At 47.3% G+C, this 23366-nt stretch overlaps 1 protein-coding gene across 1 annotated transcript in view; it reads right to left on the minus strand.

Moving 5' to 3' along the window:
• The window catches only part of ATG2A (autophagy related 2A), a 2120972-nt gene that overhangs the window by 535386 nt on the left and 1562220 nt on the right, over positions 1-23366 (minus strand). The gene's annotated exons all lie outside the window — the stretch shown is intronic.

The raw sequence follows: 23366 nt of genomic DNA on the forward strand, positions 1-23366 counted from the left end.
GTTGGGGCGCTCGCTGTGGAGAGTTTACCACAGGAGGACGATGGTCAGCAGAAGAAATCACACTACACGTAAACTGTCTGGAGTTGTTGGCAGGGTCCTTTGCTATCAGGTCTGTCTCACCGCTGACGAGCAATTGTTGATACTGCTTCGAATGGACAATGTCTCAGCGGTGACATACATCAATCGACTAGGGGGGGACGAAGTCCCGCATGCTGGTACACATTGTGAAGGAATTTTGGCACTTTTGCCTGGGATAGCAAGATCTCTGTGGTGGCGGAATACCTTCCAGGGAAATTCAATCAGGTGGCAGATTGGAACTCCCGGTTTCTTCGAGACTTCAGCGATTGGAGGCTTCATCCATCGCTGTTTGCTCAGATCATGACTATGCGAGGCCCCTGTCAGATAGATCGGTTTGCCTCTCGACTCAATGCCCAACTTCCCCTGTTTTACAGTTGGAGACCGGACCGATGGCGATGGGAACGGACGCGTTCCTGCATCATTGGGGGCAACAGAGGAATTATGCCTTTCCTCCGTTTGCACTGATCCCGAGAGTGGCGGCCTTTTTCCGCCGGCAGAGGGTGACAGTAGTGTTGGTGACTCCGTTATGGTCGACTCAGTCGTGGTTTCCCACACTGTTGGAGTTATCTGTGGATCTTCCCTTCCGGCTCCCAATGTTCCCGACGCTTCTGCAGGACCCAGTGGGGTCATGTCACCCTTTGGTCTTGCAGAACCAACTAACCATGATGGTGTGGACGCTCTCCGGAGACATGAGAGCGTTGCAGGCCTTTCACAGGCGGCTTGCCAGCTTTATGCAACAGGCGTGGGCTCCTTCCACCTGGAAACGATATTCTGCATCTTGGAAGAGATGGGTGGGTTGGTGCCTTCAAAAGCAGGTGGATCCCGTGGGATCAAATGTAACTGACATTCTGAATTTCCTGTCTGAATGTGCGGCATCGGGCCTGGCTTACAGGTCGGTTAATAATTTCAGGTCGGCTATTTCTGCTGGTCATGACCACATCGATGGTAAGCCCGTGGGGGTGCATCCCCTGGTTTGTAAGTTACTAAAAGGGGTTTGTGTGGCCAACCCCCCTTGGCTCAGGTATTCCACGCTTTGGGATGTTACAAAAGTTCTCACTCTTCTGGAATCCTGGCCCGATAATGGTGATTTGTCTTTAACAGCTTTCTGCCAAGCTTACTATGTTGCTGTGTCTCATTTCATGACGAAGAGTGTCAGATGTTAGAACCTTAGACTTGGCTGGTAGGATGTTTTCTCCACAGGTTGTCTCTTTTGATATTACAAGACGGATAAAGACCATGTCTCGTTCGGTGGAGTATCCCGCTTTTCCATATAATAACAGGTTATGTGTGTTGCAGTGTTTGAAATGCTATGAAGAACGTACTAGTGCACACAGAGCTGATCCTTTAGGCCAGTTGCTAAACCCTTCAAACCAGTCGCTTGCGGCTACCTTAGCCAGATGAGTTTGTTGGATTATGTCAGAGGCAGGCATTGATATTTCTGTTTATGGTGCGCATTCAGCTAGAGGTGCTATGGTTTCTAAAGCCTACTTGTTAGGTTCCCGCTTGAGGGACACCGTCAAAGCGGCTGATTGGTCTTCTGATTCCATGTTTAAAGTTTTTTATTATAAACCTATTCCTCATGTTTCTGATGCTGTGATTGATGAGCTTTGAACCCGCATAATCAGAAGCCTCCGGTCCTGCCATAGAATACAAAATTTTCTAGCTATCGCAACAAGAATTTTAGATTCTATTAAGGACACGGAGGCGAGGATTATCCCACCCGTTGGGACAGTTATGCAACTGTAAAGTTGTTTTGATAATATGTTGTTTAACAACTTTATGCCCACCCAGTGAGAAACGAAGTTGTGGGCTCCCTTTTCTCAAACTTGCTTTTCTGTTTCAGGAAATTATTCTAACAAGAGTTGAGTGTCTACTCTGGGTGGAGCTACGGTACCTTCTGGACAGAAGAGGATTCTTTCGTTGGTTATGGATTATTCTCCGTTGAGAATTCCTACAGGAACTGTTTATCTCTCCGTTGAGAGTTCAAGACTGTGTTTGTTCTTATTGGACTTGTTCGCGCAAAGAAAAGGAGGCCAGATTAGTGTCTCTACGTATGCTTGTTACTGCTGTGATTGGCTGTATTACTGGAGGTGTGGTTCAAAGCCTCATGGGAAATGTTGTTTTTTACCATTATAGTTTCACTTTCATTGGCTGCTGTTTGTGCAGTAAAGAAATGAGAAAGCATAATCCTCGCCTCTGTGTCCTTAATAGAATCTAAAATTCTTGTCGCGATAGCTAGAAAATGTTGTATTCTCCAGGCAGTAGTGCTTGATGAATGCGTGCAAGGATACCCAGGACAGGGACTCCGTGAGCCAACCCAGTAGTCGCAGCCTTGTCTCCGGGGGAATAAGCACACAGACTCTCAAGGGGTTGCTTTTTTGCCAATGCATAGCGGATCTTTATACAGAGTACTATCTATTGTCATATGATACTTTTCTGCACGTCCTTCCCTTTCTTGTGCGGTCTAGGTAAAACAATACTGTTCTTTTTGCGTCCAGACAAAGGAGTATCTCCTCTTCTTTAGAAGGGTGAGGTGAAGCAAAGAAGGTAGGCAAGGTCATGTTTTCACCTACATGAAAAGGTGTCACAACTTTCAGGAGAAAGGAAGCAGGGGTACCGCAGAACCAGCTTGTCTAGGTAAAATGTGGTATAAGGAGGGTGCACAAAGAGGGCCTGCAGTTCGTTGACCCTCCAAGTGGATGTAGGGCCACTAGAAAAGCAGTTGTGCAGCGCCTCGAAAGGCATACACATAAAAAGTTCAGGACTAGATTAAGATCCCATTGGGCCATGATGAATGGGCAGGGAGGTAACATGTACTTGAGGAATCTAGTCACAACTGGTGATATGAACAAAGAAGGTTGGTCAGGCAACTGCAAGAACGCTGAAATGGTCAACAAGTCACCTTTAACAGTGCCCATAGCAGAGACATAGCCAAGATGGCATCTGGAGCAGAAGTGTCTGTCTGAGCTCAGGCCCTCACACATTTGTATTCTGCCATTCTCGTGCATACCTGCGAGAATAAGTACCCCATGATCCTGAGTGCCGTGGTGCCTGCTGTGTGGAGCGCCTTTGTGACTACGTGAAGTCCTATCTGATATTGTCGGGCCCTGCCCATGGACTTACGGAAGGGCAACGTGGAGGCTTCCCTGGAGGCGCTTGCAAGAGGTGACTGGTCCTGCACGATGCCTGGGGACCCTCCCTGCTTGGATTGCGCAACTGCCCATAGTGGCAAGCTGCAAATACTGCAGTGCCTTGCCCAGTTGGCGTATGGGCACCAGCGACCCGGAGACCGCGTGGGCCTTCATTTTGACCAGGGACACTCTGGGTGCAAAACGAGGCTATGCCCCGCCCTGAAAACCCCTGTTAACAAGGTCAAGACAGCGGTATGGCATCAGGGGCCACGACTTGCCCTGAAGTGTTTGGCATGACTGGCAGCCCTCAAACTGCTGCTATTGCAGCCTAGAGCTATTGAAGGACCAGGGTGAAGAAATTGGCAAAGTTATGATCCAATGGGAGCCCAGGATGGGAGCCTTAAGGGTGCGGCATGACTTCAGGCCTTGGACAAGTGCTGAAGTGGCCTGTTCGGATTTCACCACCAAGGTACAGCATTGCCGTAACTCCTTCACAGTTATGAAGAAACAATTGTGAACATTACGATTGAAGTATGCATTATTGTTTCCTGCTTAACTTCAGGTAGTTGAAGGAGATGCCACCTACTTCTTCTCACCCCCTGAGGATACCTCCAACTGGCAGCACACCAAGGGTCTAGTGGAGTGGCCGGCGACTACACAGTACACTGGCAACTGACTGACCCTGAGATTGGCCTATTGGAGGAACAGGAAAGAGTGCAGCCACCCGACAAGAAGTGCAGGTTGCTCAGAAACTAGTACAAGTGGTGGAAGAGGTGCAGCAGCAGACTCATTTGCAGTTCTGCAGTCTGAATGCACCTCTGACACCAGTTCGTACACCAATGACATGGAGCCTTCCCTCAATACTGAGCCCCATAGGAACATCTGAGCGCAGTACAGTACACCTTCCTGACCTGGAATGTGTGGGGAATGGCCACTCCAACTAAGCAGTACTGTGTTTATATATACCTTAAACAATGGCAGACTTCAGTTGCCTTCTCGCAGAATACGCACTTGACGAAATCAGAACAGCACAAACTGAACTCGAAATGGAGGGGTCAGGTATTCGGGGCCAAAAACTCAGCATATTTCTCCCGGGATGTCATTCATGCACGAGTCACAGAGGGTAGATCCAGAGGGCAGATACATGGTAGCAGTAGGGCACTTAGATGGCAGACCCCTGGTGCTCCTGGCTATGCGCCCAACGTTGGCCACTTAGCCATCTTGGACTGACTGACCACAGCTCTTTACCATGACCCACACACTCCTATTGGGGCAGGGACTTTAATTGAGACATTGACAGGGACTGCTCAGCCCCGCCCGCTGGAGGGAGCAACCTGTTGCAGGGCCAAGCAGCATTTTCGGGAGTGGTTGGCTCATCATAGAGTACATGATATGTGGCCCCTCCAACATCAGGTGGACAGAGAGTTCTCCTTTTACTTCCCGGGACATGGGATCCACATGCGTATAGATCTCTTCCTATAAGGTGAATCCCTGAGCACCTCAATCCTCCAAATGAATACTTGTCACGCATGATCTGGTGTGGTGGGGCTTGCTCCCACATACTAACGTAGACGCTCACACCCTAGTCACTCCAGGATGCACCCTTCTCCAAGGCCTTGGCCATGCACCTAGCTCATAACTTTTAAGTTAATAAGGGCTCCGGTTCTCCAGGGCGAAGGAGTGGGATACAAATAAGGTTGTGGTGCATGAGCACTGCAACACCAACACTTGGCGGGGTCTGACAGGCCTTGCACTGGGAACTGTCTGCACAGGTGAGGGCCTTGCAGCTGTTGAAACTTGAGCTGCCTCTGCACGCCGAAAAGAACGAGCGCCGCAGCAATTATGTGCAGAACCCACCTGAAGAATTTAACTTTAAGAACTATCTTGCCTGCCTGCACAGCGAGGGGGGCCGAGCTGGTAGGATGCTTAGCTGGTTTATCCATGCTGGTCAGCTGCAATTACCCCGGGGGCGTTCTGATAGGACGGAGGGTTGTTCTCAACTCCGAAGGGGGTATTAATGATACTTTTGTAGTGTTTTACCGCTCCCTCTATGTAGCTGAGGCAAGCCCTTCTGGGGCTGATCTGCATCGTTATCTAGGGGATCTCCCACTCCCCTGTCAAAAGTTGTGGCAGTGAATGGAATTGGATGGCCTTCTCCAGTTGGAAGAGCTCTGCGCGACCATCTCTCAGCACTAAGTAAACCCCTGGGACGGATTGATTACCAATAGAATCTTACACCACCTTTAGGGAATCCCTATCTCAGAAGTTAATGGAGATTTATAACGAAGTGCACGACCATGGGTGTCTACCCGACTCACTTCACAAAGCCCTAAAAGCGGTAATACCCAAACCGGGCCGACAGCCGCTGGATGTTCGCTCCTACCAGCTGTTATAACTATTGAATCTCGATTACAAGATCCTAGCAAAGGTGCTATTCAACAGCTCCTCCACCTGATGAGGGCTGACTTTAAGGAAGTGACGAGGCCGGTGGCGGTGTCCCTTGACATCGAAAAGGCTTTTGATACTCTGTGGTGGGATTATTCATTTGCGCCGCTGAAGAAAATTAACATTGGCCCAGGATACCTTGGTTGGGTCCGTTCTTTATACAGGCCATCAGTGATGAAGTCAAGACGGGGAGGTTGATTTTGGACAGGTTCTATTTCCAGCGGGGCACCAGACAGGTGTCCTCGGTTTCTGTTAATCTTTACATTGGCCATAGACAACTTGGTGTGCTATCTACAAATGTGGTCACAACAATGGAGGATTGCGGCACACAGCGTACAGCATATAGTTTATTTGTATGCTGATGATGCGCTGATCTATCTGAGCAATATCAGGGTCTCACTACCAGACTTAATGATGTTGTTGGGGGAATTTGGAACTAAAGTGAACTAGGTGAAGTCTTGCCTGTTACCCTTGCAGCCGGTGCTGGAGCCTGATAGGGATGTGCTACACCGGACTCAGCTTTTGTAGCAATTTGAAGTTTTCAAATATACAGGCATTCAAATTTACCATTCGGAAACTGATCTTGCAGAGGGGATCATTTATAGGGTATTAGGCTCGGTTTCCCGCTCCCCACCATTCTGGGAGTCGCTGCAGCTATCTCCTCTGGGTCAGGCTAGTGTTTCCAAAATGCTTGATCTCTCGCACCTCTTGTACTTCTTTGTAGCCCCTCACTCATACTTCCAGCAATCTTTTTCGCAGATTTGAATAAGATCCTGCTATAGCTGATATGGGGCATAGGCATACAAAGGGTGGCTTTGACTAGACTCTATAGGCCCCTGCAGGAGGGTGCGCTGAGCGCCCTTAAAAACAAGTTATTATACACAGAGGTTAAGTTGGAATAGCGGCTGCATTGGCTAGAGTCGGTCTATTATTTGAATACAGCTGATGTGCATCAGGTCTGAATGGGATGGACAAGTTACTTACCTCCGTAACGCCTAATCTGGTAGACACGTGATCTAGCTGCTGATTCCTTACCTTTGAATTTCGCTGGCGTCAGACTGGATCTGGAAGGTTTTTCTTCAAGCAATACCCCTCTGCGTGCCAGTAGGTGGCGTCAGTCAGCTCAAAGTGACATTGGCGGTGTCCTCCGTGCCATTGTGATGTCAGCGTCACCTTTACAGGCGCCACCTCAGCTCGCTGATGTCAGTCACTTTACACACCCTTCCACGCCAGAAGCCCGGAGCCATGAAGTGCACAGACATTGGTGTGTTTTGAACAACTGGGGCCCTGAAAAGGAACAGCCCTGACTCCAAAAAAGCTGTCCACAGTGTGGGGAGGACGGGTGGAAGCAGGAGGCTGGCTTAGTATATGGTGCACACTTGTTTAAGTGAAGCACCTTGCACTATACAGACAACCCTCATGGTGGTCTTAGTGGTCTTTAACAACCTTCGAAAGCCATCTAAATGGTAACTGTGGAGAGAAACCTTTAGGCTCATCTTGAAGGAGTGTTAAGCAGCTTGTTTACCAGATCTAATCATATAGCGTACGTTAACCCCTTCGCTGCTGGCCCGTTTCCGCTGCTGTGCGGTAAACAAAAGAACAGGGCGGGGCCGTGACGAACCCCAGCCGTCATCAGCACACGAGCACCGTGGAGCGTGACGGCTGGGGTTCGTCACCAGCATGCAAGGGGTTAAACAAAAAGAACCACAGTGTATATATAAAAGTAGTTCTATTTATTACACAACACTCACTAACGCACATGTGTATCACGTACCTGGAAATATAAACACAAATACACAAGATGACTTCAATTGTAATAGGTAAGTAAGCACAAAATACAGTGATCTCTAGAGGAGACCAAACCACATATTAAGAGAGTGGAATGTGAACTGTGACTGAAGTCGGGACTTGGACCAGAAGACTCAGAGGAGCTGGGAACACAAGTAGCCACCCAAGGTAAGTACCCAGGAACCCCACAGAAGCTGTGTGCAGAGTTGAAACCCAGAAGCATGTTCTTTAGAAGTCAACAGAGAATTTGAGGTTACAGTTTGGAAGAAGAACTCTTCCCAGTGGACCCTGAAGAAACCCAGTGGAAGAAAGAAAATTGGATACTCACTCTACACGTGGATACCCTAAAAACCAGGTTACCTACACCAGGGAACTTGGGTGCATAGATGAGAAGTGGTGTTGAAAATCGCAGTAGCTCATGATGCAGGACATCAGGAAAGATGTCCCTGGAGAAGACTGTGCCAGAGTCTGGTGGAACCGAAGGGTGGGTTCTTGAAAAGGAGAACCTGTAAGCAGAGGGGACAGGGTCTATGCCACTCCAAGGTGACCAGGAATCAGGGAAGGGCAATGCCCAACTATAACGGACGGTTCAAGGGAGTGGACGGTGACTGTGTCGCTGTAGACGTAAGGACCAGGCGATGCTGAGGAAGACCAGGAGCCATGAATGAGCGGTCCCCAGTCAGAAGTTGAGAACAAGTGGTTCAGTGTTCGGCATGAGCATCAACGATCCTTGACAGCTGCAACAGGCGTGGAAAAGAAGGAGCAACGTTGGGACCAGTAAGGTCCAAGGGACTCACCACAAGCAGGAGAGTCAGAGCAGGATCCAAGCAAGCAGGGGAGTCCACAGAAGCATGAGAAGACCCTCAAGAGGACACACAGGCCAAAGGTATAGGATTCACAAGAGGACATTGAGCTGCTCACCAAGAAGGAAGACCCACATTGCAGATGATGCAATGAAGACACTGTACATGGCAGGAAGAGATGCTGGAGCCTCTTGTAGCCCGAAGATCTCTGGAGTGCAAAGCCAACAAGCCCTGGGAAAGGCAAGTCAAGGCGGTGCACAGAGGTTTGGTTATAGCGGTTCGAACAAGGGATACTGGCTAAGAGGACGGGTTAGAGAGAAGAGGTCAGGCCTCAAGGGAGTTGCAGAATCACCACCTGTGATGCTGAGCCTTTCGAAGTCCGTGGGATGTCAGGAGTAGCAGACCGGCCAGCTTCGTTGCGGTGCCTGCAGATGCATGGGAGGGGATCCTTTTATCCTCGGGAGATCACTTTGGATGTGCTTGATGACCACAGGACTATTGAAGATCCTGGACGAAGCACAGACGAAGAATAAGACCAGGAACCTTTCTTGATGCAGTCTCAATTCCAGGCAAAGTCCAAGTGTCCAGACAGTCAAAGACTGAGATGGTTTCAGGCTCGAGTCTTGTCCCAATGACGACTCTGAAGATCCACCCATAGGTAAGCCTTACTTGCCCTAGAGAAAGGGTTGGAATGACTCAGGGGTCTCTCCCAGAAAAGGGCTGGTCAGAGGGGAGGATACTCCTATGTCCTTTGTCCAGTTTCATGCCAGAGCAGGAGCAAAGGGCGTTCTGAAGTGGTTCAAACTGAAGTATGCAAGGAGGGCACCAGACATGCCCTTCAAACAGTCCGGTGGCGCTGTCATTCATTAATTTAAATCTGTATTCGGCTATCAAAGAAAACAGACATGAAAGTACAAGCACATTAAGGCATCTAAAAAGGCAATTAAAAAACATATAATTACAGGGACAATTTTAAAATAAAATCAGTTAATTTGTTACACAATAGCATAATACTTTTCCTTGCATTAATAGATTTCAAGATAAACAAAGCGACATTATAACATATTGAAGAATCATCCAGTGTCACCAAAAATGTCATTGCTACTTTGCATGACCTAATGTTCAGAGCAAAACCAAAGGGGATGATGGACGGAGTGTTGAACATTGCAAGCACTCATCCCTAGTCAAGTGATCTGGGTTTAATCCATCATCATTCTTTAGCCCACTCCGCCACCCCAGTTCAGACGTGCCTCATGGGAACAGTCCAGCCCGAACTGCCAAGCCATGTCTTTCGTGGACCGGAAACAAGCATGCTGGGACAGTTTTCTGACTAATTAGCCATCATCAGCTAGGCTACCTTGAATCCAGTGGCAAAGTGAGCAAGGGACCCACGTCTGGGCATACCCTGCCAACGTAAGGCAAACAAAGCAAAACCAAAGGGGATGATGGACGGAGTATTGAACATTGCAAGCACTCACCCCCAGCCAAGTGATCTGGGTTTAATCCATCATCATTCTTTAGCTCACTCCACCACCCCAGTTCAGACATGGCCATATGCAAATCAGTCTGACCATGTGCCTCATGGGAACAGTCCAGCCCGAACTGCTAAGCCAGGTCTTCCCTGGACCAGAAACAAGCATCCCCGGACAGTTTTGTGATTAATTAGCCATCATCAGCCAGGCTAGCTTGAATCTAGTGGCAAAGTGAGGAAGGGACACACGTCTGGGCATACCCTGCCAACATAGGGCGAACAATGCAAAACCAAAGGGGATGATGGACGGAGTGTTGAACATTGCAAGCACTCACCACCTAGTCAAGTGGTCTGGGTTTAATCCATCATCATTCTTTAGCTCACTCTGCCACCCCAGTTCAGACATGGCCATAGGCAAATCAGTCTGACCCTGTGCCTCATGGGAACAGTCCTGCCAAGCCATGTCTTCCCCTGACCGGAAACAAGCATCCTAGGACTGGTTTCTGGCTAATTAGCCGTCATCAGCCAGGGCAGCTTGAATCCAGTGGCAAAGTGAGCAAGGGACCCACGTCTGGGCATACACTGCCCAACTTAGGGCGAACAAAGCAAAACCAAAGGGGATGATGGATGGAGTGTTGAACATAGCAAGCAGTCACCCCCAGTCAATTGTTCTGGGTTTGGGCTGGACTGTTCCCATGAGGTACAGGGTCAGACTGATTTGCATATGGCCATGTCTGAACTGGGGTGGGGGAGTGAGCTAAAGATTGATGATGGATTAAACTCCGATCAGGTGACTGGGGGTGAGTGCTTGCAATGTTCAACACTCTGTCCATCATCCCTTTGTTTTTGTTTTTTTCACCCTAAGTTGGCAGGGTATGCCCTGACGTGGATCCCTTGCCCATTTTGCCACTGGATTCAAGATAGCCTGGCTGATGCGGATTATGAATCAGAAACTGGTCCCAGGATACTTGTTTCCGGTCCAGGGAAGACATGGCTTAGCAGTTCGGGCTGGACTTTTCCCATGAGGCACCGGGTCAGACTGATTTGCATATGGCCAAGTCTGAAATGGGGTGGCTGAGTGACCTAAAGAATGGTGATGGACTAAACCCAGATCAGTTGACTGGGGGTGAGTGTTTGATTTGCTCAAACGCTCCGTCCATCATCCCCTTTTGTATCACTTTGTTCGCCCTAAGTTGGCAGGGTATGCTCAGACTTGGGTCCCTTGCTCACTTGGCCACTGGACTCAAGATAGCATGGCTGATGAGGATTATGCATCCGAAACCGGTCCCAGGATGCTTGTTTCCGGTCCAGGGAAGACATGGCTTAGCAGTTCGGGCTGGACTGTTCCCATGAGGCGCAGGGTCAGATTGATTTGCATATGGCCATGTCTGAACTATGGTGGCTGAGTGAGCTAAAGAATGGTGATGGATTAAACCCAGATCAGTTGACTGGAGGTGAGTGTTTGATTTGCTCAAACACTCAGTCCATCATCCCCTTTTGTATTGCTTTGTTCGCCCTAAGTTGGCAGGGTATGCTCAGACGTGAGTCCCTTGCTCACTTGGCCACTGGATTCAAGATAGCCTGGCTGATGAGGATTATGAATCCGAAACCGGTCCCAGGATGCTTGTTTCCGGTCCAGGGAAGAAATGGCTTAGCAGTTCGGGCTGGACTGTTCCCATGAGGCACAGGGTCAGACTGATTTGCATATGGCCAAGTCTGAAATGGGGTGGCTGAGTGAGCTAAAGAATGGTGATGGATTAAACACAGATCAGTTGACTGGGGGTGAGTGTTTGATTTGCTCAAACCCTCCGTCCATCATCCCCTTTTGTATCGCTTTGTTCGCCCTAAGTTGGCAGGGTATGCTCAGACGTGAGTCCCTTGCTCACTTGGCCACTGGATTCAAGATAGCCTGGCTGATGAGGATTATGAATCCGAAACCGGTCCCAGGATGCTTGTTTCCGGTACTGGGAAGACATGGCTTAGCAGTTCGGGCTGAACTGTTCCCATGAGGCACAGGATCAGACTCATTTGCATATGGCCAAGTCTGAACTGGGCTGGCTGAGTGAGCTAAAGAATGGTGATGGATTAAACCCAGATCAGTTGACTGGGGGTGAGTGTTTGATTTGCTCAAACGCTCCGTCCATCATCCCCTTTTGTATCGCTTTGTTCGCCCTAAGTTGGCAGGGTATGCTCAGACGTGAGTCCCTTGCTCATTTAGCCACTGGATTCAAGATAGCCTGGCTGATGAGGGTTATGAATCCGAAACCGGTCCCAGGATGCTGGTTTCCGGTCCAGGGAAGACATGGCTTAGCAGTTCGGGCTGGACTGTTCCCAAGAGGCACAGGGTCAGACTGATTTGCATATGGCCATGTCTGAACTGGGGTGGCTGAGTGAGCTAAAGAATGGTGATGGATTAAACCCAGATCAGTTGACTGGGGGTGAGTGTTTGATTTGCTCAAATGCTCCGTCCATCATCCCCTTTTGTATCGCTTTGCTCGCCCTAAGTTGGCAGGGTATGCTCAGACGTGAGTCCCTTGCTCACTTGGCCACTGGATTCAAGATAGCCTGGCTGATGAGGATTATGAATCCGATACCGGTCCCAGGATGCTTGTTTTCCGGTCCAGGGAAGACATGGCTTACCAGTTCGGGCTGAACTGTTCCCATGAGGCACAGGATCAGACTGATTTGCATATGGCCAAGTCTGAACTGGGCTGGCTGAGTGAGCTAAAGAATGGTGATGGATTAAACCCAGATCAGTTGACTGGGGGTGAGTGTTTGATTTGCTCAAACGCTCCGTCCATCATCCCCTTTTGTATCGCTTTGTTCGCCCTAAACTGGCAGGGTATGCTCAGACGTGAGTCCCTTGCTCACTTGGCCACTGGATTCAAGATAGCCTGGCTGATGAGGATTATGAATAAGAAACCGGTCCCAGGATGCTTGTTTCCGGTCCAGGGAAGACATGGCTTAGCAGTTCGGGCTGGACTGTTCCCATGAGGCACAGGGTCAGACTGATTTGCGTATGGCCATGTCTGAACTGGGGTGGCTGAGTGAGCTAAAGAATGGTGATGGATTAAACCCAGATCAGTTGACTGGGGGTGAGTGTTTGATTTGCTCAAACGCTCCGTCATTCATCCACTTTTGTATCGCTGTGAGAGCTAGAGTGAGCATCTTGAACTTTTCCTTTTTGAGAAAGTAGTTGAGGGCAGGCAGACCTAGTATACAGGCCCTTTTCTTTCTTATGGACTGGAAAATACCGGGAATAACAACCACAGCCTACTTCAGGTGCCAGAACCCCCTCAATGGCTTCTTTAGTCAAGAGAGTAATGACGCCCTCCATAAGCAAAGTCAGGTGGTCCTTCGTCAGCCGGTTGTAACCTGGAGGCATGGAGGGAGGGGTAGTCTTGTAGGGGAGGGGCTATCTGTAGGACCCACCTGTCCGAGGTGATGTTCTGCCAGTGGTGGAAATGATGCAAAAACAACAGGTGATGGATAGAATGCAGAACAATGTCATACATTCACCCCAGTACTGAGATCTGGGCCTAAATCCATCGTTTTTTTGCTCACCATGCCATTCTAGTTTGAACCCAGCTATATGCAAATCAGTCTTGACCTTGTGCCCCATGTGAACAGTCCAGTCCTAACTGCCAAGCCAGGTCCTCCCTGGACTGGAAACAAGCATCCAAGGACAAGTTTCGGGCTTTCAGCCCTCATCAGCCTGGATAGCTTGATTCCAGTGGCAAGGAGAGCACGGGAGAGCATGTTGTTTTTGCATTTGTCACCCCGAGTGGGACGGGTATACTCAGACGTGAGTCCCGTGCTCTACATGCCACTGGAATAAAGCTATCCTGGCAGATGAGGGCTGAAAGCCCGAAACCGGTCCTAGGATGCTTGAATCCGGTCAAGGAAAGACATGGCTTGGCAGTTCGGGCTGAACTGTTCCCATGAGGCACAGGGTCAAGACTGATCTGCATATGGCCAGGTCTGAACTGGGGTGGTGTGGTGAGCAAAATAACAATGGATTAAACCCAGATCTGTGACTGGGGGTGAATGTTTTGCCATTGTGCAACATTCCGTCCATCAATTGTTGTTTTTGCATTTGTCACCCCGAGTGGGACGGGTATACTCAGACGTGAGTCCCGTGCTCTACATGCCACTGGAATCAAGCTATCCTGGCTGATAGCCAGAAACCGGTCCTAGGATGCTTTATTCCGATCCAGGAAAGACATGGCTAGGCAGTTCAGGCTGGACTGTTCCCAAGAGGCACAGGGTCAAGACTGATTTGCATATGGCCATGTCTGAACTGGGGTGGTGTGGGGAGCAAAATATCGATGGATTAAACCCAGATCTGTGACTGGGGGTCAATGTTTTGCCATTGTGCAACATTCCGTCCATCAATTGTTATTTTTGCATTTGTCACTCCGAGTAGGACGGGTATACTCAGACGTGAGTCCCTTCCTGTACATGCCACTGGAATCAAGCAATCCTGGCTGATGACGGCAATTGCTGTTTTTGCAGTGGTGGAAATGATGGCTGATCCTGCCAACAACTGGCCGCCCATGATCTTGAAGGGCTGGACTAGGAAGACTTGGAGTATGAGGTTTTTGGGGGAGGGTGGACTGACTAGACTTCTAGCCGCCCGATCCATGGGGGTCAAAACAAGACATGCCCATGGTCCCGCAGAGGTTGTTGAACTTGCGCGGTTTTGTGGCCAGGATATGGCTGGCGCGGATGAAAGCTCTTCCGTAGCCTCGAAAGGCAGACTGAAGGCAAGTGGCCACTGAGAGGCCCAACAACTTGGTCATAGCTCTCGTAAGTCCTAAAGATCTCCCGTGCCAGGTCTGCCTGGTCTCCAAAGAGACTAGTACCATCAAATGGCATGTCCATGAGAGAGGCCTGGACATTCCACGAAAAGCCAGAAGTCCTCAACCAGGCATGGCATCGAACAGCCACTGTTGATGAAATCGCTCTGCCCAGCTGGTTGGTCTTGTCGACACCACAACTTTGCCACATGTCTACCGTCTGATACTACTTGGCAGAGGATGGCCGGGCCTCCTTCGGGACCTGTGGCAGCACTTGCGCAACAGTTTCCCACAAAGTGTGGGAGTAACAGCCCAATAAATATTTTTTGCCCCAACTATCCACCCTCCTGGATTCCCTATGTGGGGGGAGCAGAAGGGGACACACCTTGGGAAATTGAGGCTTGGACCACCAATTTCTTGGTGGTAGGTGGTTGGTGAGGAAATATGCTTCACCCAGTGCAGGGCGATGGCGGCAGACAATTTTCCTAATCACAGGGACCCCTGTGCTGGGCTTGGACTGGGTTCCCAGCAGGACATCAGTTAAAACATTGTTTAAAAGCAGCAAGGGTTCATAGGACGAGACACCAGGCTGCAGGACCTCTATCAAGATGTTGGTCTTGACTGCCATGGAAGGAATCTGAAGGCCCAGGACCTCAGCTGCCCTTTGCACCACCATAGCGTATGAAGCTCCCTCCTCCATAGCTACGGTAGGGGGAGAAAGCAGACCAGAAATCAGGCCAGAATATGGTGAAGTATCTAGTCCGCTAGCCTCACCCAGTTCCTCATACCAGTCATTTCATAAGGCTGGTCTTGTAAAGGATAAAGTGACCCCTCCCAGCTCCTCTTTTCCTAGCCCTTCAGAATAGGGCTCAGGAAGTGACCTAGAATCTAAGGGTTCTGTCAGAGTCGGAATCGGTGCCGGCAGGCACCGTTCAGGGTCATTTGAGATAAGACTGGAGCTGGCGCCATTCAGATTCTCGGCTTCAGGTATGGCACCAGGGGAAGGTTGTATTGTTACAACTGGCGCTGGTCCAGACCCATCACCAGATCCATTGGGGGGTTCATCGGGTCGGAACCACCAGTGTGGAACCCAATGGAGTCCACTTAGAGCCTGCAGGACCCAAAGGTACCCCGGCACGGTCAGCCCACACAAATATGAGGCATATGACATCATAAAATTCCTTGAGTTGGGCGGGGGTAGCTTTCGTTCTCGGAATGTGCAGAATCAACCCAGGCGCTGGTTTCAAGGAATGAAGCCTAGAGCACCAAGACTCTACTGTCACGTTGGCTGACAGCCAAGGAGAAGTTGAAGCACGCTTCAACTTCTTATGCTTCTTGTGCTTCTTACCGGACCGATTCAAAGACCTTGAGTGGGAGGACAAAGACTTGGGAATTCCAGAGCAGTGCCCAGACCTTCCTCTTGACCGAGACCTCCAGGGAGAATGACATGGTATTGAGTGCCAGGGAACAACAGCTTTGGGGGCCACTCCCTCAAAGCTGTCAGAGCCATGGTCCGGCAGTCAGCGCATGACTTCGAGTCGTGTCGTGCTACCGGCACCAGAGGTAAACCAGGTGTGGGTCCGTCATCAGCATGGCACAGTGACAGTCACGCCACGGCTTGAAGCCAGCCGTCTTAAATGATATGAGGAAAACCTACAAACAAAAAAGGGTCGACAAAACATTGAAAAAGCTGTCAAAAAGTGACAACGGGCAGCTCCCTTTACAGATCTGCACTGGCTGGCACTGAAAGAAAAGAACGGACATAAGCGCGCCGAGGTGGTGCCCATATAGGTGAAGGGGACGTCATGGACAACTCCGTCACATGGAGCCGATTGACGCTACCTATTGGCGCGTGGGGGTATTGCTTGAAGAAAAATCTTCTGGATCCAGCCTGACACCTGGAATATTGACAGGTAAGGAATCTGTGGCTAGCTATCTCCACGAGATGCATATATTTACCTGGCTGTCGACCCCTGGGCCCAACCTCCAGAGTGAGACGCACCAGATGAGGATTGGCCATCATTGTTGGCAGAGGTAGGCGCAGGGGAGAGGGACCGCCCCCAATACTCGCCGTTGATCCCTGTTTGGTACATAGCAGTTTTCAAGGAGTTGTCATCCACCATGGTGTCACAAGTTGGAGGGAGGTGGATGTAGTGAACTCCAGGGACTGGCATGCGGAGGACACTCTTGGGTCTTTCCCATAGCTCATTGACAGTTACAAGTTAACCAAGGGACTTTGTCTGGCCTACAACGCTGTCCATCATGCAATTTCTGGGTACTGGGGGCAGGGGTGCAATGCGCCTCCTATAGGAGGGCTACTCTACACTGTGCTGTCATATGGTATTGCGCAAAGGGTTATATCCGCACTCATATAGCACTGCTTACTCCGGGCAACACAACTGACGGTCTGGTTCATGACAGTTCATAGCTGGCCCTTCAATCTCACTTTTTGGACACACAATGGAATCAGGCCCTTCATCAGTCGAGGAGGTCTCTCGCAAACCGCACTTCCTCTTTACCCAATTTAACTATCTCCATAAGACACAAGACATATCTCATACCGCAATACATTGCAGACATGTACCCACGAACCTGTTCTGGGTGCCCAAGATGTGGGACGGTGGATGCAGACTTTCTTCATATGGTGTGGGGGTGCCTGGTGATCGGGCGAGGTTAGGATACGGTTGCACAGACTACTTTTGATCTGGTGGAGGAAGTAGTGGTGTCTACTCCGGGTTTGTGCCAGTTGAGCATTAGGCCAAGAGCCAAGGGTGAGAAATACTTTCACAGGTTAACTGATATAGCATTCATACTTGTATAAGAGACAAATTGCTATGGGTTGGAAGTCATCGGAGGTAAATAGTTGGCTTCATATGTCGTTAAAGTGGACAAAAGCTGTGGCTGGCATGTTGGCGGAGGCCCGCATGAGGGGTGGGTCTGTGCAGGGTTTGATGTGTTAGAACCGCTACCTCGGTAATTGGGAGGTGAAAAAAGACCTGCATCACCACTAAGTGATCTACTGTGCTCCTCTTGACATATTCCTTTCTTGGCCATGAAGCTGAGACTCTAGACACTGCATTGGAGTGCGCGCCATTAAAGCTCAGTGAGGGTGCACTGGGTTGGTGGCTTAGTCGTGGTGGAGGGAGGCAGCAATGTGCTTATGCCTGGGTTTATGATTGTGCTGAATTTGCCTGCCTGCCTACCCCAATACACCCCCCTCCAAGGAAGGTGTCCAATGACACCATCCAATCCTCAGCGTCCTAGGTCAACAGAACGTAACCAGAAGATGTCACTCTGATTTTTTTGCCTTTTGAGAAGCGAGTACAGCAACCTGAGGTCCAAAATGGGTCGAAGGCCCCCATGTTTTGGGGGTAATGGGAAGAACTGAGGGAACATCATACTCTTCTTTCTTTATCGGGTACCACTTTGATCACAATCAAGTTGAGTAACATCAGGACTCCTCTTGAGAGAACATGTGAATGTAAGGCCAGTGTTTGGAGGCTAACTGAGGTATGAGTGGAAGGGTGACCAGGAAAGGCAACTGAGAGATCTGAAGGATCTGTTTCTCTAATGTAACAAAGTGCCAGTAGAGTGGGCCATGTAGGATTCTGGTACCCAACTAGTTGTTTGAGGGGTACTGAGGAGCTTTGGCGGTTGTGACAGGAGAGGAGGAGGGATGATACTGCTGCCTTTGACCATATCCTCTGTCAAAACACAGTCCCTGAGGTCGCGAAAAGTGTGCACTGGTTGTTGGAAAGGTTTTGAGGGCTCCCTCTGGCAATAGTAAAGACCCATCAAAAAGCTCCTAAATTTTCAGTATTGCAGGTGGAATTGGCAAGCAGGGAACAGGCCCTAGCTATGGTGTACTTATCGCTCTAGAGCAGCTTTGGCTTTCATACCAATACAAACTACTACCATCAAAACACATTTACCTGAGAGAAACGTGGACACTAACTAAGAAAACCCAGAGGAACACATCTAAGCATGATGCCTGATAATGCCAATGTTGCCCATGGAATGAGCAACAGAATCAGGGGTGTCCAAAACAGAATTCAAAATGTATTGAGCAGTGTCCTGACATCTTGAACACCTTGGGCAAAAGAATTATGGGAATCTTCAGGCAATGAGGGTAAAACGCTGCATGCCCCAAGGAGTGAGGGTACAACAACCCAGAAGGCAAACAGCATTCAAGGAGTGCGATACTAGACTGGCCGATAAGAACATTCTCTTGCCTATCAAATCTAGCCTATTGACTGCATATTCAATAGGAGGAGTTGGAAAGGAGTTTGAATTAACCTTGCTAATTGAGGCTTGAACTGCCAAGTGTTCCTGGAAAGGATGCAAAGTTAGGAATTTCAGATCACCTAGGGATAGGTTGACTCATGGATGTGGCAGGAAAGGATTTTTTCCATGGCGCCATAATCAGATCAGTAAGGGTTTTGTTAAAGTAAGTGTTCTTAAACAGACAGGCTGGGTCAGAACACAGTTTTTTGTTTGTTCCATACCAAGTCTGAGACCTCCACAGCCTGTGTCTAAAAGATAAGAGGCACACTCCTCTGTGGGGAGCCCCAAGGCAAATTTGGTAAAGAGATTCTTTTGAGGTATCCAAACCACAAGCCTTCTGAAAGTCGGTGCAATTAGGGGGTAAGCAATCTTCCTCCTCTTCTTTGGCATGTGGAATGTGCTAGAGACCTTAGAGAGTGTCAGTGTCCAAATGTTATTAAAAATATGGTATTGCTAATAGTGACAAAAAGGAACCAGAGGAGAGGCTTCCTTAATTGAGGCTGGGCTTTACCAATAGTGTAATGTGACATAGGGCAATCTATTGCTCCAGATCCACAACTGGCATTGTATCCAATAGCACTGGAGCCAAAGGAAGTACTGATGAAAGAGCAGCAGGAGTAGCCTTTGGCAGAGCACTTGGTGGACGGCCAGCTGTTGGAGGTGGATCAGGCTCACTAAGCGCAAGGTCAGCTGGCACAGAGGAAAGGGCTGTTGCAGAAATCTAGCTGGTGGCCTCAGCCAATCCATTGCACTTGCGGGTGCACAAAAGTGATCAACAGCCATCTTAAAAAAGTGCAGTATGAAGGTCTTTCTGAAGGTCACAATGTGCTTCAGAGCAGACAATGACCAGAAATCTCAGGGCATTTCAGCTCCAAATTCAGCATCTGGTACGAACTTGAAGTTGACTATGTGACCTCTCTCTGAAATTAGAGTATTTAAAGAGTGAACAGTTTTGTTTATTTTTCTGAAGTTTCCTCTTAGACTTCTACCTCACACTTTGACAAACCTGAAGAAGGTAAGCAAGAACAAAAGCACCCTTGGGATTTTGAAAGGAACCAATCCCATTTTTTGAGTTTGGCTTTTTGTTCTCTTATGGCCTTCGGGTGCCTCAGGGAACATGTGTCACATGATTTGCAATAATTGAAGAATGCACGAGGAGCACTCCAATTTGTTATTTATTTAAACCTTCTTGTCAATTCGTGCAATGACTGATAAGGGTTGTCACTCCTTGGTTGAACTGTAGGTAAGACTAGCCAGAAGGTTAGTCCAGTCATGCGCTGTTCACTTGGTGTCATCCCACACCTACTCGAGTTTTCAAATTAGATTAATTGATAAAACCATAACTTTTCATTCATTTTAATCTTTCTTAGTTTCATCAAAGTTCATGTTTCAAATCACATGTTATAAACCAATCACAGTCAATTTTTGAACATTATATATACATTTTGAAACTGTTCTCATAATACTTCTTATATTACAGTCAACATTAACATATAGCACGCCTGATGCATTTCGGTACCCAATCGGTACCTTCCTCAGGGGCAATTCTAAAAGAAAAAAATGAAAATATGTTAGTTGTTGTGTGTGCCCATGATTGCTATTTATGAAAAAAGGAAAACATCTGTATGTAACATGTGCCAACTCATCTTGCAAATTAATACTAAGCAATAGTGTGTTTGATGTTAGCTTACCCAAGTATACTTAAAAATCACGGTGATGTGTGCTGTAATAGAAACCCACATGTGTGGTCTATTAATTCAATACCTGAATATGACTGGCCATACAGGCTCTACGAGCATAAAACCTTTTAATGTCTTATTAACAATATCTCATTTCATACCTGTATGTTTTGTTGGTTGACTTTAAACCTGAAAGTTATTAGGAAAATAATGGGAAACTAGATTAATATCTGTCCCTTGTAAGATATTTCACTACACGACCTTGCAATAAAACACGGCTTCCTACCTGGAGATATGGCTGTCTTCGCGTATCTGAAAGAAGATCAGAGGCGCGTATAAGTTGCTATTGTTAAAAAGCCTCTTCGATAGTGAACAGAAAAAATTCACTCGATAAATTGTATTGTATGTGGCATGATGTATGTGGGAAAAAACGGAGAGTAAATTAAAAGTCAGAGTGACGGAGCACAAAAGTAAAATCAGGAGCCAAGCATTGGCATCGCCATTAGCACAACATTGGAAGGAATTAAAACACTCTATCTCCCAGTTACGTTTCTTTATAATAGAGAAGATTACACCGAAACAGGGTGTCGATAATCAACAGAAACTTCTCCAACGAGAACTATATTGGATCAAGACTTTGCAAACAATGTCCCCAACGGGGCTTAATGACAGATACGATTTATCGTGTTACCTATAGACAAGGTTTTAGAGAAAGGGCAATTGTTATAAGAAAGAGATCCGTGCAATGACCCCACAATGGTTCTGACTACATGTTAGTAGCATTATATAAACAAATGACAGTTATGATTTTTCTTGTTAGCATGAGGTTTGTACAATGGAGAATAACTGGTGAATTCAGCTTTATACTACACACTATGCATAGTACTGATATCACTTAGATTAGTTTTTACACACTTCAATGACACTAGAGATATTAGGAATCATCATAACATGGTGCTTATATCATAGGTGTTATTTACTTGCAGTAACTTCCTAAACACATGTATGTATTTACACGCATGTATGTATTTACACTCTAAACCGGAATTACATTGACATGTATTTAGTGTTTTCCACCGATAATTATGGCTTATATACATAAGTCAGTCTCCTTATTCAGCCATTATTAGAGTATTAACATCTGAACCGCGGACACACCTTTGTTAGCAATACCATAGATCGGTTCAGCGCAGGAGTCCTACATTCTTAGAGATTATTCGAACTTTTTTCGCATGTCGTTAACATTTAGACAGGTCATCATTGATTAACTCTTGGAGCGGGATCCAAACACATTTTGGTTCTAGAACGTATCTGAACTGCCTTTAACAGAGTATTCGTTAGTCTAGAGAGGATTTTATGTTTATACACACTTTTAATTTAGTCTTGCGATAAACGTCACGTAGACATCAGTGAGACTATATAGAAATCCTTTCGTTCACATTTATAAAGGTGACACTTTCGATCAACATAACTATTCAGTCTTGATAAACACCTCTTTAAGATGGCGTTTGGGTAGCAATGGGCGACCGGCAGGATTGAACATTAGTCCGTTTATAGTGTCAGTATCCACAGGCGCGTATATCCACAACTTTTAGCCATGGCGGTCACCGGCTCAAATTTTGAACGCTCGTAGATCGGCGAACTGAGATAGACGAGGAGAAGGTATTATCAGGTATGGAGTTTGAATTTTTTCGTTTACTATCGAAGAGGCTTTTTAATAATAGTAACTTATACGCGCCTCTGATTTTCTTTTAGATACGCGAAGACAGCCATATCTCCAGGTAGGAAGCCGCATTTTATTACAAGGTCATGTAGTGAAATATCTTACAAGGCACAGAGATTAATCTAGTTTCCCATTGTTTTCCTAATAACTTTCAGGTTTACAGTCAACCGACAAAACATACAGGTATGAAATGAGATATTGTCAATAAGACACTAAAAAGTTTTATGCTCGTAGAGCCTGTATGGGCAGTCATATTCAGGTATTGAATTAATAGACAATACATGTGGGTTTCTATTACAGCACACATCACCGTGATTTTCATGTATACTCGGGTAAGCTAACATCAAACACACTATTGCTTAGTATTAATTTGCAAGATGAGTTGGCACATGTTACATACAGATGTTTTCCATTTCAGGCGATATTCAATAATTATCAACTCAATTAAGGTATGAGATCCTACATTTATTCAGATTTATAAATATAAACCATGGGCACACACAACAACTAACATATTTTCTTTTTTTTCTTTTAGAATTGACCCTGAGGAAGGTACCGATTGGGTACCGAAAAGCATCGGGCGTGCTATATGTTAATGTTGACTTTAATATAAGAAGTATTATGAGAACAGTTTCAAAATGTATATATAATGTTCAAAAATTGACTGTGATTGGTTTACAACATGTGATTTGAAACATGAACTTTGATGAAACTAAGAAAGATTAAAATGAATGAAAAGTGATGGTTTTATCAATTAATCTAATTTGAAAACTCGAGTAGGTGTGGGATAACACCAAGTGAACAGCGCATGTCTGGACTAACCTTCTGGCTAGTCTTACCTACAGGATTTTCAATGTCATATCAGGTGCCAAGGCAGAAAAGATAGAAGTTGTGGGGGGTCTGTAAATTAAATCTCTTTGTGACATGGTTTTAAATCCTCACGTTTAAGGAGACAACATTCGTGCACACTGCCTAAATGTTTAAAATCAATTTTTAGTAAATACAAAAATCGGAATGAGCAGCCACTGGATCCAGCCAGGAAAATTAGGATCTGCTGTCAAAAGGCAGGAGTGGCGTTTATAAGTGATTGCTTGTCAAAACGTCCAGAGGAGGGAAACTGTTGCAGAAGAGGCCAATGGTGCCACCTACCAATGCGCATGAGCTA

Source organism: Lissotriton vulgaris, chromosome 9, assembly GCF_964263255.1.
Source record: "Lissotriton vulgaris chromosome 9, aLisVul1.2, whole genome shotgun sequence".
In the NCBI taxonomy this organism is placed as follows: domain Eukaryota; kingdom Metazoa; phylum Chordata; class Amphibia; order Caudata; family Salamandridae; genus Lissotriton; species Lissotriton vulgaris.